Source organism: Dendrobates tinctorius, unplaced genomic scaffold (assembly GCF_039654945.1).
Source record: "Dendrobates tinctorius isolate UK_male_01 unplaced genomic scaffold, ASM3965494v1 ptg000134l, whole genome shotgun sequence".
NCBI lineage: Eukaryota > Metazoa > Chordata > Amphibia > Anura > Dendrobatidae > Dendrobates > Dendrobates tinctorius.
Genome location: NW_027361802.1, coordinates 14337373 through 14355000, shown reverse-complemented (window position 1 = coordinate 14355000; position 17628 = coordinate 14337373). Strand labels below are relative to the sequence as shown.

At 46.0% G+C, this 17628-nt stretch overlaps 1 protein-coding gene across 1 annotated transcript in view; it reads right to left on the bottom strand.

Moving 5' to 3' along the window:
• LOC141048288 (transmembrane channel-like protein 1) overlaps positions 1–17628 on the bottom strand; it is a 397123-nt gene that overhangs the window by 129102 nt on the left and 250393 nt on the right. The gene's annotated exons all lie outside the window — the stretch shown is intronic.

The window sequence follows — 17628 nt, the reverse complement described above, 5'->3', positions numbered from 1 at the left end:
GTAGACATGGTCAAGACAATCTCCTGCAGTTCAAACCGAGCATCAGTATGGGGAAGAAAGGTGATTTGAGTGCCTTTGAACGTGGCATGATTGTTGGTGCCAGAAGGGCTGGTCTGAGAATTTCAGAAACTGCTGATCTACTGGGATTTTCACGCACAACCATCTCTAGGGTTTACAGAGAATGGTCCGAAAAAGAAAAAAAATCCAGGGAGCGGCAGTTCTGTGGCCGGAAATGCCATGTTGATGCCAGAGGTCAGAGGAGAATGGGCAGACTGGTTCGAGCTGATAGAAAGGCAACAGTGACTCAAATTGCCACCCGTTACAACCAAGGTGGCCAGAAGAGCATCTCTGAACGCACAGTGCGTCGAACTTTGAGGCAGATGGGCTACAGCAGCAGAAGACCACACTGGGTACCACTCCTCTCAGCTAAGAACAGGAAACTGAGGCTACAATTTGCACAAGCTCATCGAAATTGGACAGTAGAAGATTGGAAAAACGTTGCCTGGTCTGATGAGTCTCGATTTCTGCTGCGACATTCGGATGGTAGGGTCAGAATTTGGCGTAAACAACATGAAAGCATGGATCCATCCTGCCTTGTATCAACGGTTCAGGCTGGTGGTGGTGGTGTCATGGTGTGGGGAATTTTTTCTGGGCACTCTTTGGGCCCCTTGGTACCAATTGAGCATCGTTGCAACGCCACAGCCTACCTGAGTATTGTTGCTGACCATGTCCATCCCTTTATGACCACAATGTACCCAACATCTGATGGCTACTTTCAGCAGGATAATGCGCCATGTCCTAAAGCTCGAATCATCTCAGATTGGTTTCTTGAACATGACAATGAGTTTACTGTACTCAAATGGCCTCCTCAGTCACCAGATCTCAATCCAATAGAGCATCTTTGGGATGTGGTGGAACGGGAGATTCGCATCAGGGATGTGCAGCCGACAAATCTGCGCCAACTGTGTGATGCCATCATGTCAATATGGTCCAAAATCTCTGAGGAATGCTTCCAGCACCTTGTTGAATCTCTGCCACGAAGAATTGAGGCAGTTCTGAAGGCAAAAGGGGGTCCAACCCCTTACTAGCATGGTGTACCTAATAAAGTGGCCAGTGAGTGTATAAGTCACATGTTGTCCATTTCCTTGTGATCCTCCTTGAGATGGTTCTACTCCTTCAATGGAGTACAGCTGTGTTTAATTAAACTGATAGGACTTGATTTGTAAAGGAACACATCTGTCTATATATGACCTCACAGCTCACAATGCATGTCAGACCAAATGAGAATCATGAGGTCAAAGAGCTCAGATACAGAATTGTGGCAAGACACACATCTGGCCAAGGTTACAAAAGAATTGCTGCAGTACTCAAGGAGAGTTAAAGAAGAACCACAAGATCACTGTGGCTGAGCTCCACAGATGCAGTAGGGAGATGGGAGAAAGTTCCACAAAGTCAACTATCACTGTAGCCCTCCACCAGTCGGGCCTTTATGGCAGACTGGCCCTACTGAAGCCTCTCTTCAGTGCAAGACATATGAAAGCTCGCATTGAATTTGCAAAAAAACACATGAAGGACTCCCAGACTATGAGAAAAAAGATTCTCTGGTCTCATGAGACAAAGATAGAACTTCTTGGTGATAATTCTAAGTGGTATGTGTGGAGAAAACCAGGCACAGCTCATCACCTGCCCAATACAATCCCAACAGTGAAAGATGGTGATGGCAGCATCATGCTGTGGGTATGTTTTTCAGCTGCAGGGACAGGACAACTGGTTGCAATTGAAGGAAACATGAGTTCAGCCAAGTACAGAGATATCCTGGATGAAAACCTCTTCCAGAATGCTCTGGACCTCAGTCTTGGACGAAGGTTCACCTTCCAACAAGGCAATGACCCTAAGCACACAGCTTAAGAACAACTCTGTGACAATTCTTGGCTGACCCAGCCAGAGTCCTGACCTAAACCCAATTGAGCATCTCTGGAGAAATCTGAAAATGGCTGTCCACCGATGTTCATCATCCAACTTGATGGAGCTGGAGAGGATCTGCAAGGAAGAATGAAAGAGGATCCCCAAATCCAGGTTGAAAAACTTGTTGCATCATTCTCAAGAAGACTCATGGCTGTACTAGCTCAAAAGGGTGCTTCTACTAAATACTGAGCAAAGGGTCTGAATATTTATTACCATGTGATATTTCAGTTTTTCTTTTTTAATAAATTTGCAAAAATTTCTACATTTCAGTTTTTTTCAGTCAAGATGGGGTGCAGAGTGTACAACAATGAGAAAAAATATGAACTTTTTTGAGTTTACCAAATGACTGCACTGAAGTAAAGAGTGAAAAATTTAATGGAGTCTGAATACTTTCCGTAACCACTGTATATTCAACTGGGAAACATTAGTTTTGAAAATACAGTGGTTTGCATGTTCAATGAGAGTATTTTAGCCCAAAATTGAATTTACAGTAATTGGATTGTTTTCACTTGCTTATTTAATAGCTAAACATACCATTACAACCATTTTTGCTTAATTTTTTCAAAGGAACTAAAACAAAGCAACTTTTCAAATAGTCTTTACTAAAAAATGTCCTTCCATTTATAGATTCATTCATCTCCATACAGACATACTGTTTTCAATATGTTGCTAATTAGTTGCCAACCTACCAAATGTGTGAAAGAAAGAAGGGAACTAATAAAAGAGAGTATTAAATTAAGGCTGGGGTCACACTTGCGAGAAACTCGCACAAGTCTCAATACCCGACACTGTCGCCGGCACTCGGACAGGAGAGCTCAGCTGCATAGAAATACAAGCAGCCACACACTCTGGTCCCGAATGCCGGCGACCGAGCCAGGTATTGAGATGCGAGACTCATGCAAGTTTCTCGCAAGTGTGACCCCGTTCTCACCCTGACAGAGTTTTTGTTCTGAGTTTCAATGGAGACACTAAGGTCAACATATGATCTAGAGACCTAAAAGGTCAAAATGTTTGTTTCTGCATTTTATTGTCTCCTGCTGTGTTGTTAGTTGACTGATTGTTAACGAGTTAAATTAGTTCTAGATCTAAACACAGACTTCCCTATATATTTAGACCTCGTCAAGGGGAAGGCATTTGTGCAGGGGGCACTTGTGCAGATTTTATCCAAATGCCATAATTTTCAAAGTGCCATGGCAGTTAAACAAGGCAGTTGCAAAGGGCAGGAGACAGGTAAGGCATGCAAGACATTTAAACAAACGCACCCAGTTCTTTCATACTGCTAAATATATTCATCCTAGTATTTGTCTCATTTATGTTCTAGCAGCTGCAGGCATTTATTTCTACCGCCCTTTCACACATTCTGCACACTCCATCCATTTCAGCCTCCACACTCCATCCATTTCAGCCCCTCACTCCTCTCCAATGTACAGCTCTGATGACTTAAGAATTTGCAGTCATCCTTGGCCACAATCTCCTCCCTATCATGTCCCAACTCTGCTCTGAAACATGATAATGAAACACTGCAAAGTGCTCTGGATGAACTGGCACCTCCTGTACATAAACAACTCAGCAGAGACAGTGTCTACCCTGGCACACACTACAAACACGTCTTCTATAGCGGTGCTCCAGATGCGTCAAACGTCTGTGAAGAAAATCCAATCTGGCAGAAGATGTCATTCATTTTAAGTTTATTCATACAATTCTGTGCTACACCTCTCCAAACAAACCTACTTCACCACACTCATCCCCTCCCTATCCAACAATCCTACATGACTCTGACACTTTTCATTCCTTCCTTAGTCCAAGAGTGCAGGCCCACACCACTAACTTCAGTGCTGACCATCTGGCCAACTATTTAAAAGAAACAATTGGTCATAGCCGACAGTAAATGTTCTCCCAAACCAGGCATACTCTTTCCTGCAAATCATCTAGCTCACTTTCTGTCTTTGAGATGGTTACGGAATAAGTTAACAGGCTCCTCGCATCTTCTCGCCCTACTACCTGCACCAGTGACCCTATTCTCTCACATCTCCTTCAGTCCCTTTCCACGGTTGTCACCACTGACCTGACTAAAATATTTAATCTCTCTCATCTGTTTCCTTCCTCCTTTAAACATGTCAGCATACACCCATTACTTAAAGGGAATCTGTAGAATTCTGCAGTGCGCAGGCACCAGACCTCTCCCGACGCCTGCGCACTGCAGGACTCTGCTCTGCCCTCAACAGGGCAGAGCAGTGCGCTTGCGCCAGAGCCATTACAGGACGAGAGAAGAGGACGTCATCGCATGAAGTAGTAGATCATTAGAAACTTTAGTAAGGGCAGTTTCAGTAGAGGGTAAGGAGTTGAAACCAGATTGGAAAGGGTCAAGAAAAGATAGTAGATTAGACAGGAGTGGACCACATGTTCCAGGAATTTAGAGATGATGAAGGGAAGAGACAAGTGTGTAATTAGCAGCACAGTTATGGTCGAGGAAAGTTTTTTAAAGGGAATCTGCCACCCTTTTTTAGGTCTTTCAGCTGCCGGCATTGACATCGGGGACCTATCTACAGCATTCTGTAATGCTGTAGATAAGCCCCCTGATGTAACCTGAAAGAGAAGAAAAAGGAGTTATATTATACTTACCGAGGTGGGCGGTCCGGTCCGATGGGTGTTGGGGTCCAGTCCGGCGCCTCCCATCTTCATGCGATGACTTCCTCTTCTCCCGTCCTGTAATGGCTCCGGCGCAGGCGCATTGCTCTGCCCTGTTGAGGGCAGAGCAGAATTCTGCAGTGCGCAGGCACCAGACCTCTCCCGACGCCTGCGCATTGCAGGACTCTGCTCTGCCCTCAACAGGGCAGAGTAGTGCACTTGCGCCGGAGCCATTACAGGACAAGAGAAGAGGACGTCATCGCATGAAGAAGGGAGGCGTCGGACCGGACCGCAACACCCATCGGACCAGACCGCCCACCTCGGTGAGTGTAATATAACGTGTTTTTCTTCTCTTTCAGGTTACATCGGGGGCTTATCTGCAGCATTACAGAATGCTGTAGATAAGCCCCCGATGTCTATGCTGGCAGCTGAAAGACCTAAAAAAGGGTGGCAGATTCCCTTTAAAAAACTTTCCTCGACCATAACTGTGCTGCTAATTACACACTTGTCTCTTCCCTTCATCTCTAAATTCCTGGAACATGTGGTCCACTCCTGTCTAATATACTATCTTTTCTTGACCCTTTCCAATCTGATTTCAACTCCTTACCCTCTACTGAAACTGCCTTACTAAAGCTAATGATCTACTAACAGCTAATTGTAATGGACACTACTCTCTGCTGATTCTCCTGGATCTCTCTGCAGCATTTGACACCAGCTCCTCCTCACTATGCTCTGCTCTATTGGCCACAAGGATACTGCTCTCTCTTGGTTCTCCGCTTACCTCTCTGACTACTCCTTCACTCTATCTTTTGCTAGCTCATCTTCCCCTTACTGTCAGGGTTCCTCAGGGCTCAGTTTTAGGTTTCCTTCTTCTATCCTTATATCCTGCCCCTATCGGACAAACCATCAGTAAATTCAGTTTTCAGTACGATCTCCATGCTGATGACACCCATTTGTACACACTATCTCATGACATCACCCCTGCATTGCTACAAAACACCAGTGAGTCTCTTTTTGCTGTTTCAAACATTTTGTCCTCCCTCTATCTAAAACTGAATCTGTAAAAAACTGAGCTCCTTTCATTTCTTCCCTCTACTAACCTATCTGTCATGATTCCTCCACTCGGTGTGGTGAGTGGCAGCTCAGCTGTCCAACCTGGAGCAGGGGCATGCTGAGCGGTCAGTGTCATCATAGACAGCGCAGCCATCCAATCTGAAGCTTGGGCGTGCTGAGCTGTCAGTGTGGTGACAGTCCAGTTGCCCAATCAGGGCTGGGAGATGCTAGGTTTCCTACAGGTGTCTCCTTTGCAGAATGATGCTCAGGCTATTTAGCTGGCTGTCTGTCTCAGATCTCTGCGCAAGTGGTGTGTGTTACTCTGTTCTGTTCAAGTATTCTGATCTTTTTTGCTCGACCTTGGATTTGCCTTTGACCATCCATCTGTCTAGCCCATTTGTCTTCTCTGCTACCTTCTTGGAATTCAGACTATGACCTGACTATGTGTTTGCCTCACTCCTCTGTTTATGATGTACCCTCATGGCTTTTGACCTCTGACTTCCTGATTTCTCCACTTCAGGGCTAGTCCGTGAGTAGTGACTAGCGTCAAACTATCTATACCCAATATTGCCATTTCCGTGTATGATTCTACTATTGCTCCCCAGCAACATACCCAGAGTCTTGAAGTCATATTTTATTCAGATCTTTCATTCACCCACTACATCCAAACACTTGCTCACTCATCTCAACTACACTTCAAAAACATCTCTAGAATTCAACCTCTTCTTAACTTTGACTTTGCAAAAACTCTTACTGTTGCTTTTATTCTTTCTCATCTGACGATGACTATTGCAACTCTCTACTAATTATTCTCACTCTCCAATCCATCCTTAATGCAGCAGCCAAGATCATATTCCTTTCCATCCACTACATCGATGTCTCTACCCTGTGACAGTACATTGTACTGGATTCCCATCTGCTATGGAGTCCAATATACACTGATCAATCTCACCCACAAAGTGCACCATGGTTCAGCACCACCCTACATCTCCACCTTCATCTCTATCACCTTACCTATGCTCTTCATTCTGCTAATGTTCTAAGGCTAACATCATGAAACAATCACTGACCTCAGGGAGACCAGTCAAAGAAAACACTGCGGCAGCCAGCAAAGGCGCTCAATCACAGTGAAATCCTAGGTGCAATGCTCCCTGGGAAATACGAATATGCAAATAAAGTCCGTGGAGCCTCATATAAGAGTCTCAAACACGGGACTAGCCAGATCTTCCTCCAGGGAAGGATCCAGCCAAGGGGTGGCTCCTTTCGGAAACCACCATTACCACCATATTAAGTGGCCCTTTAAATCAATATCCAGCTCTTTACGAGTTTACATATATAACAAGGGAAATACCAAGACCAGGTATCCATCCACAGACAGCTGTTTCGGGGTGTTGCCCCTCATCAGTGTGGAGTAGGATTCTGGCTAGGTGGGAGCAATGCCTAGTAGACCAACATCACGAAACAATCACTGACCTCAGGGAGACCAGTCAAAGAAAACACTGCGGCAGCCGGCAAAGGCGCTCAATCAGTGAAATCCTAGGTGCAATGCTCCCTGGGAAATACGAATATGCAAATAAAGTCCATGGAGCCTTATTTAAGAGTCTCAAACATGGGACTAGCCAGATCTTCCTCCAGGGACGGACCCAGCCAAGGGGTGGCTCCTTTCGGAAACCACCAATACCACCATATTAAGTGGCCCTTTAAGTCAATATCCAGCTCTTTACGCCATATTGCTCCTGCCACCACTTAGCAGCGGTTATATCACCTACTGGACGGTGGACCCCGAGCGGCAAGCGCACTTTATTATTATTTTTATTTAGTGCGTTCCGCCGTTCCTAACACTCGTAAACCACTTAATATGGTGGTAATGGTGGTTTCCGAAAGAAGCCACCCCTTGGCTGGGTCCTTCCCTGGAGGAAGATCTGGCTAGTCCCGTGTTTGAGACTCTTAAATGAGGCTCCACGGACTTAATTTGCATATTCGTATTTCCCAGGGAGTAATGTACCTAGGATTTCACTGTGATTGAGCGCCTTTGCCGGCTGCTGCAGTGTTTTCTTTGACTGGTCTCCCTGAGGTCAGTGATTGTTTCATGATGTTGGTCTACTAGGCATTGCTCCCACCTAGCCAGAATCCTACTCCACACTGATGAGGGGCAAAACCCAATACAGCTGTCTGTGGATGGATACCTGGCCTTGGTATTTCCCTTGTCATATCTGTAAACTCGTTGTTAGGAGTCGGATATCTGCTTTTACTCAGCAGGGATCCACATCCTCACATTCTGCACTCTCCTCCTATTTATCCACTGCAGAGGAGATTGCCTTGCAGCAAATCTCTCCTGAGGCTAAGTCCTTCTGTCCTCTTGCTGGGCATGCTCATGGGACGATCTCCCATTGGAGATCGGGAGTCATGTGCTCAGGTCCCGCTCCAGTTCTCATTGGTCCATCTCAGAGATCTGGAAGCGCGCAGAAGGTCCCGGCTGCTATAAAAGGCGCGCATGGCTGTTCCGCCATGCGCTAGTATAGACTTACTTGCTGCTGTGTGTATGAGGATGGATGCATAATTCTGGTGACTGACTCATTTGAAACCCCTTCCCTCTGATATTACGCATGTGGATAGGGACTGAGTTAGAATCAGCACCAGCGCTCCTCTGCTGCGACATCCACAGCTGCTAGCATCCGACATTGCGCTTGCGCCTTGCCTTTGTCGTTTAGCGGCAGTGTCAACGCCGCGCTGCAGTAGCAGCCTCCTTTGCGTTCGCAGTTGCAACGCCACACACACGGTAGGTCTAGACGGATGTAGTGCCGCCGTCTTGGGCTACTTCTGTGACCTTATACCGTGTGTGCGTTTTTTACTATGTACTGTGACTACAACAGGCTCTGTCATTTGTGTTTGTACTTTTTGGCATCTCTGTGAGTTAAATGAGATTGCTCTGCGCACCTGGATGAAGTTTAACTCTGTGCGCATTTCCGCCATATTGCTCCTGCCACCACTTAGCAGCGGTTATATCACCTACTGCATGGTGGACCCCGAGCGGTGAACGCACTTTATTATTATTTTTATTTAGTGCGTTCCGACGTTCCTAACATTATACTAGTGCCAGGGTCTGGCTAGTGATGGCAGAACAGCAGCAACTCTTACAGTGTATTCGGCAGCTTGACGGCCGGCTGGCCACTCTTGAGAGGGCTCTCTCAGCTGCACAATCCACCGAAGCTGCTTTAAAGGCAATCACAGACGCAGTTCCCGTATGTCCACGTCCTCCCCCGCGCCAACAGTTACCCGCCTCCCGTTGCCCGATAAATTTTCTGGCAATGGCGTCTCCTGTAGGGGTTTCATCAGCCAGTGCTCCATTCAGCTGGAGTTACTGGCTGCGCGATTCCCTACGGAATGGGCCAAGGTGGGGTTTATTGTTTCTCTGCTGTCGGGCAAAGCATTGGAGTGGGCTACGCCACTATGGGAGCGTGGTGACCCAGAGGTCCGGACCGATGCTCACTTTCTAACAACTATTAAGCAGGTCTTTCTCGGTCCACAGGTCACGCACGATACCTCTCTTCAGCTTCTTGCTTTGACTCAGGGTGCTCTCTTGGTTAGTCAGTATGCCGTCTGTTTTCGGACACTGGCTTCCGAGTTGGAGTGGTCCAACAAAGCCCTCATCCCTGTGTTTTGGAGAGGTTTGGCGGAGCATGTTAAAGATGCTCTCTCCACTAGAGAGGTGCCTGCCAGTTTGGAAGAGCTGGTTGCCATTTCCATCCACATTGACCTCTGTTTTTTGGAGCGAGGTATGGAGCGTCCTCAATCCAAACGGAAGGTTACTCCGGCTCCCAATTTTTTTGAGCCTCTGGAACTACCCGAGCCAGAGGTTACACCCCCAGAGCCCATGGAGGTGTCTCGTGCCGTTCTCCAGGCGTGTCCGGCACAAGACTCCAGTTGCGGTCATATTTGTCAACACGCGGTGTCTCAGAACAACAGTGCCCTGCAGTGGCCAAATTCTGTTCCGCCAGGTAAGACCCTTGTTCCTCCCCACCTTCGGCCGAAGGTTCGTGCCTGGGCACACACGTCCAGGAGGGGTGGTCACTGTGGCTATATGCAGACCACAAAACTCCTGGCAGGGTCTTACTGGTGGCCGCACAGGGCTCGGGATGTTAAAAAATATATTCGGGCCTGCGCCTTTTGTGCTCGGAATAGCCTCCTTAACCCCTTCATGACCAAACCTATTTTGACCTTAATGACCAGGCAATTTTTTGCAATTCTGACCAGTGTCCCTTTATGAGATAATAACTCAGGAACGCTTCAACGGATCCTAGCGATTCTGAGATTGTTTTTTCGTGACATATTGGGCTTCATGTTAGTGGTAAATTTAGATCGATAATTTTTGCGTTTATTTGAGAAAAAAATCAGAAATTTGGCGAAAATGTAGAAAATTTCACAATTTTCACATTTTGAATTTTTATTCTGTTAAACCAGAGAGTTATGTGACACAAAATAGTTACTAAATAAAATTTCCCACATGTCTACTTTACATCAGCACAATTTTGGAAGCAAAATATTTTTTTGTTAGGAAGTTATAAGGGTTAAAAGTTGACCAGCGATTTCTCATTTTTACAATAAAATTTACAAAACCATTTTTTTAGGGACCACCTCACATTTGAAGTCACTTTGAGGGGTCTATATGGCAGAAAATAGCCAAAAGTGACACCATTCTAAAAACTGCACTCCTTATGCTACTCAAAACTACATTCAAGAAGATTGTTAACCCTTCAGGTGTTTCACAGGAACTAAAGCAACGTGGAAAGAAAAAATGGACATTTTAATTTTTCCAAGAAAAATTTTCTTTTAGCATCAATTTTTTCATTTTCACATGGGCAACAGGATAAAATGGATCGTAAAATTTGTTGGGCAATTTCTCCTGAGTACACCGATACCTCATATGTGGTCATAAACCACTGTTTGAGCGCACGGCAGGGCTCAGAAGGGAAGGAGCACCATTTGACTTTGTGAATGGAAAATATGCTGGAATATTTAGCGGTTGCCATGTCACGTTTGGAGAGCCCCTGTGTGCATAAACATTGGAGCTCCTCCACAAGTAGCCCCATTTTGGAAACTAGACCCCCTAACGAACTTATCTAGATGCATAGTGATCACTTTGAACCCCTAGGTACTTGTACTTCACAAATTGATCTGTAAAAAAAAAAAGTACTTTTTTTTCACAAAAGTTTTCTTTTAGCCTCAGTTTTTTCATTTTCACATGGGCAACAGGATAAAATGGATCCTAAAATTTGTTAAAAAATTTCTCCTGAGTACACTGATACCTCATATGTGGTCATAAACCACTGTTTGTGCGCACGGCAGGGTCCGGAAGGGAAGGAGCACCATTTGACTTTTTGAATGGAAAATTAGCTCCAATCGTTATCGGACACCATGTCGCGTTTGGAGAGCCCCTGTGTACCTAAACATTGGAGCTCCCCCACAAGTGACCCCATTTTGGAAACTAGACCCCCTAAGGAACTTATCTAGATGTGTAGTGAGCACTTTGAACCCCCAAGTGCTTCACAAAAGTTTATAACACAGAGCAGTGAAAATAAAAAATATTTTTTTTTCCTCAAAAATGATTTTTAGCACACTATTTTTAATTTTCACAAGGCTAACAAGAGAAATTGGACCACAAAAGTTGTGGTCCAGTTTGTCCTGAGTACGCTGGTACCCCATATGTGGGGGGGAACCACTGTTTGGGCACACAGCAGGGCTCAGAAGGGAAGGAGCGCCATTTGACTTTTTGAAATGCAAATTACTTCTAATCATTAGCGGACACCATGTCGTGTTTGGAGAGCCCCTGTGTGCCTAAACATTGGAGCTCCCCCACAAATGACCCCATTTTGGAAACTAGACCCCCTAAGGAACTTATCTAGATGCATAGTGAGCACTTTGAACCCCAAAGTGCTTCACAAAAGATTATAACGCAGAGCCGTGAAAATAAAAAATATTTTTTTTCCTCAAAAAATTATTTTTTAGTGCGCAATTTTTTATTTTCACAAGAGTACCAGGATAAATTAGACCCCAAAAGTTGTTGTCCAGTTTGTCCTGAGTACGCTGGTACCCCATATGTGGGGGGAACCACTGTTTGGGCACACGTCGGGGCTCGGAAGGGAAGTAGTGACATTTTGAGATGCTGACTTTGATGGAATGGTCTGCGGGCATCATGTTACATTTGCAGAGCCCCTGATGTACCTAAACTGTGGAACCCCCCACATGTGACCCCATTTTGGAGACTAGACCCCCCAAGGAACTTACCTAGATGTGTGGTGAGCACCTTGAACCCCCAAACACTTCACAGAAGTTTATAACGCAGAGCCGTGAAAATAAAAAATATTTTTTTTCCTCAAAAAATTATTTTTTAGTGCGCAATTTTTTATTTTCACAAGGGTACCAGGATAAATTAGACCCCAAAAGTTGTTGTACAGTTTGTCCTTAGTACACTGGTACCCCATATGTGGGGGGGAACCACTGTTTGGGCATACGTCGGGGCTCGGAAGGGAAGCAGTGACATTCTGAGATGCTGACTTTGATGGAATGGTCTGCGGGCATCATGTTACATTTGCAGAGCCCCTAATGTACCTAAACTGTGGAACCCCCCCACAAGTGACCCCATTTTGGAGACTAGACCCCCAAGGAACTTATCTAGATGTGTGGTGAGCACCTTGAACCCCCAAGCACTTCACAAAACATTATAACGCAGAGCAGTGAAAATAAAAAAAAAAATTTTTCCTCAAAAAAAATGATTTTTAGCCAGCAATTTTTTTTCACAAGGGTAGCAGGAAAAATTGGACCCCAAAAGTTGTTGTCCAGTTTGTCCTGAGTACGCTGGTACCCCATATGTGGGTGGGGACCACTGTTTGGGTTCACGTCGGGGCTCGGAAGGGAAGTAGTGACATTATGAAATGCTGACTTTGATGGAATGGTCTGCGGGTATCATGTAACATTTGCAGAGCCCCTGATGTACCTAAACTGTGGAACCCCCCACAAGTGACCCCATTTTGGAAACTAGACTCCCCAAGGAACTTTTCTAGATTTGTGGTGAGCACCTTGAACCCCCAAGCGCGTCACAGAAGTTTATAACTCAGAGCCGTGAAAATAAAAAATAATTTTTTTTCCACAAAAAAATGATTTTCAGCCAGCAATTTTTTATTTTCACAGGGGTAGCAGGATAAATTGGACCCCAAAAGTTGTTGTACAGTTTGTCCTGAGCAGCGCTGGTGCCCCATATATCGGAGGGAACCATTGTTTGGACACACGTAAGGGCTCGGAATGGAAGTAGTGACGTTTTGAAATGCAGACTTTGATGGAATGGTCTGCGGTCGTCGTTATGCTTGCAGAGCCCCTGATGTGCCTAAACAATAGAAACCCCCCACAAGTGACTCCATTTTGGAAACTAGACCTCCCAAGGAACTTATCTAGATGCCTGGTGAGAACTTTCAACTCCCAAGTGCTTCACAGAAGTTTATAACGCAGAGACGTGAAAATTAAAAAAAAAAAATTTTCCACAAAAATATTTTTTTAGCCCCCAATTTTTTATTTTCCCAAGGGTACCAGGAGAAATTAGATGCCCAAAGTTGTTGTACAATTTTTCCTGAGTACGCTGATACCCCATATGTTGGGGTAAACCACTGTTTGGGCACACGTCAGGGCTTGGAAGGGAGGGAGCACCGTTTAACTTTTTGAACGCAAAATTGGCTGGAATCAATGGTTGCACCATGTCACGTTTGGAGACCCCCTGATGTGCCTAAACAGTGGAAACCCCACAATTCTAACTTCAACCCTAATCCCAACACACCCCTAACCACAGCCCTAACCCCAACACATACCTAACCCTAATCCCAACCCAAACCCCAACACACCCCTAACCCTAATCCCAACCCTAACCATAACCCTAACCACAAGCCTAACCTTAATTCCAACCCTAACCCTAATTCCAACCCTAACCCTAATTCCAACCCTAACCCTAACCATCTTTCCAACCCTAACCCTAAACCTCTTTCCAACCCTAACCCTAACCCTCTTTCCAACCCTAACCCTCTTTCCAACCCTAACCCTAACCCTAATGGAAAAATAAAAATAAAAATAATTTCTTTATTTTATTAGTTGATCCTGCCTATGGGGGTGATAAACGGGGGGTTTATTTACTTTTCATTCTATTTTGATTACTGTGAGAGTTTATCACAGTGATCAAAATGAATGAATGGAAATAGCAGCCGGCAGGCGCATTGCGCATGCGCCCGCCATTTTTCAATATGGCAGCTCCCATGGTCTGGGACCGCGGGACACCGGGAGCCATAACGGCACTCGGTGAGTACCGGGGGGTGGGAGGGGGCGATCAGAAGCCGGGGGGGAGCGGAGGGAAGGCAGGGAGGGGGAGATGATGACAGCGGCGTTTACTCAGCAGGGATCCAGATCCTCACATTCTGCACTCTCCTCCTATTTATCCAAAGGAGATTGCAGAGGAGATTGCCTTGCAGCAAATCTCTCCTGAGGCTAAGTCCTTCTGTACTCTTACTGGGCATGCTCATGGGACGATCTCCCATTGGAGATCGGGAGTCATGTGCTCAGGTCCCGCTCTAGTTCTCATTGGTCCATCTCAGAGATCTGGAAGCGTGCAGAAGGTCCCGGCTGCTATAAAAGGCGCGCATGGCTGTTCCGCCATGCGCTAGTATAGACTTACTTGCTGCTGTGTGTATGAGGATGGATGCATGATTCTGGTGACTGACTCATTTGAAACCCCTTCCCTCTGATATTACGCATGTGGATAGGGACTGAGTTAGAATCAGAGCCAGCGCTCCTCTGCTGCGACATCCACAGCTGCTAGCATCCGACATTGCGATTGCGCCTTGCCTTTGTCGTTTAGCAGCAGTGTCCATGCCGCGCTGCACTAGCAGCCACCTTTGCGTTTGCAGTTGCAATGCCGCACACACGGTAGGTCTAGACGGACGTAGTGCCGCCGTCTTGGGCTACTCCTGTGACCTTATACCGTGTGTGCGTTTTTCACTAAGTACTGTGACTACAACAGGCTCAGTCATTTGTGTTTGTACTTTTTGGCATCTCTGTGAGTTAATTGAGATTGCTCTGCGCACCTGGGTGAAGTTTAACCTTGTGCGCATTTCCGCCATATTGCTCCTGCCACCACTTAGCAGCGGTTATATCACCTACTGCACGGTGGACCCCGAGCGCCGAACGCACTTTATTATTATTTTTATTTAGTGCGTTACGCCGTTCCTAACACTCGTAAAGAGCTGGATATTGACTTAAAGGGCCACTTAATATGGTGGTAATGGTGGTTTCCGAAAGGAGCCACCCCTTGGCTGGGTCCTTCCCTGGAGGAAGATCTGGCTATTCCCATTTTTGAGACTCTTAAATGAGGCTCCACAGACTTTATTTGCATATTTGTATTTCCCAGGGAGCAATGCACCTAGGATTTCACTGTGATTGAGCGCCTTTGCCGGCTGCTGCAGTGTTTTCTTTGACTGGTCTCCCTGAGGTCAGTGATTGCTTCATGATGAAAAATTAGAAGGAGGCACTCTAATACCCCTTTGAAGAGATGTAGTGGAAAGCCTCAGAAAACATTTTTTTACCACTATTTATCAGTGGGTATCCTAGACTGGTAATGCCCATGCACTAAGTGCATAAGCTGAAAAACATTTGCCCCTGGGAGGTATACATATATATATAAAAGAATTGTTACTGTGCGCATCATAAAGATCCTTAAAAAATGTATAGCATGAGCAGCATGATCACCCTATTGATTTGGTGGTGGTGGAATAGGAGGAAGAGGAGGAGTATGACACAAAAGATGAAATCCTGAAGCGTATATCAATGTTTGGGTAGCAATGGGTGCATTGGCAATACACCAGAAAAAACTAACACACTGCATTTGCGTTTATGTTCCGCTGCTGTTATCTGGTGGTGTACAGAAGTCTGGCCCAATCCAGCCCTTGTTCACTTTGATAAGAGTCAGCCTGTCAGCATTGTCGACTGACAGGTGGATGCGTATATCTGTTATAATACCCCCAGAAACACTACAAACCCACTCTGACAAAATGCTAGTGGAAGGCCAGGACTTCCAATGCGTAGAGAGACAGTTCATGCCATGTGTCTTGCTTGGATACCCAATAGTTGTAAGGCACAGCGGAAACAGGGAGGATGCTGGTACGGTCAGTAAGGCATCCTTTAGCATCTTCAAATACATTTCCATCATTGTCAGAATACCCTATGCATCAGGCACTCAGCGATGAGAGGGTCTGAGAAAACTGCCCCAGACCTTTGAGAGTGTTCCCCTGCCTCTCCTTGGCTGTTCATGGAACTGTGACCTCCTCCGCCAGCGCTGTCAGATGGGAATTTTTAAATAATTCTTCAACTAGGGCCTTCTGATGCTGCAACATTTTATTAGACCTCTCTGCCATGGAAAGAAGTGATGTAAAGCAACCCTTGTAGCAAGGGTCTAGAAGGGTGACTAACCAGTAATTAGTGTTGGCCAAAATGCGTACAATGAGAGGGTAACAGGAAAGGCAGTGGAACATAAACTCAGCCATGTCAAGAATTCCCTGTCCTCACCAAGAGGACAACTGTCCATGTTGTCCTCCTTGTCCTCGTCCTTGACTTCAAGCCATCCACGCTGAACAGATGAGATGCAGGTGGTGTGGGTACTATATCTGTAGTGCAGGCAACCAGCTCCTGTTCCTCCTCATTATCACCCAATCTGCGTTGAGAAGATGAGATGAGGCTGGGCTGTGTATCATCACCCAGTATAGTTTCTTGCTCCATCTCAACTTGCTCTGCGTGCAAAACATCCTCTTTAATTGTGAGCAGCGCGCGCTTCAGTAGACAAAGAAGTGGGATTATGACGCTGATCATCTTGGTCAAGTCCTCAAAGTTTTGGAAAACCAAACAGATGTCAGGCATCCATGCCCACTCATCAGCTCTTAAGTGCGGAGGCTGACCAGAATACCGATGGGCATGGTGTAGCTGGTATTCAACTACTGCCCTCTGCTGATCACAAAGCCTTGCCAACATATGTAATGTTGAGATCCAATGAATAGTGACATCGCACACTAGTCGGTGAGCTGGAAGTTGAAAACGCTGCTGCAACAATGGCAGTGCGGCCGCAGCTGTAGCTGACTTGCGGAAATGGGTACACGTGGGGTACTTTCACAATTAGCTCCGGTAGATCTGGGTAGGTTTTGAGAAACCACTGAATCACTAAGTTGATTATGTGGGCCAGGCATAGTACATGTGCAAGGTTGCCAATCTTCAGGGCTGCCACCAGGCTACGGCCATTGTCACACACGACCATGAATGGTTGTAGTTTCAGGGGCGAGAGCCAGAGATCAGTCTGGTCTGCTAGTTTTTTCAACAACTCTGCGGTGGTGTGTGGTTTGTCACCTAAGCAGATTAGCTTCAGCAAACCTTGTTCCCACTTGGTCCAGGCAGTGCTGTAGTGGATCCAGCTTGCGACTTAAGTTGACATTTGTGAGATGGAGGGTGAGGAGGAGAGGTGCAGGAACTGCTGTAGAAGGTGGTGGCAACCCTGATTGAACCAGGTCCCACAATCCTCGTTGTCAGCAGCGATTGTTGTGCCCCAGGGTCCAACTGGGTCCCAGCTTCCAAAAGGTTCACAGTGTGCTGTTAGGGAAATGTAGCATTCATGGCCACCAGCACTTGTCCAGGTGTCTGTGGTTAAGTGGACCTTCCCAGTTACAGCATTGGTCAGGACACAGTTGATGTCATGGAACACGTGCTTGTCTAAAGCAGGGACGGTTCACTGGGGATATAGTTTTTGCCGCCTCAGCTGCGTTATTTGCAGCTGTTAAACAGGCTAAATACATGTGGGGGTTGTCTGTTTGTTAGGCAAAAACTAAATCTCCGAGCACACCAAAATGCTAGGAGACCACCTGAGCATGCTTGGGGAAATCTGAGTAACAGTGTACTTGCTCATCACTA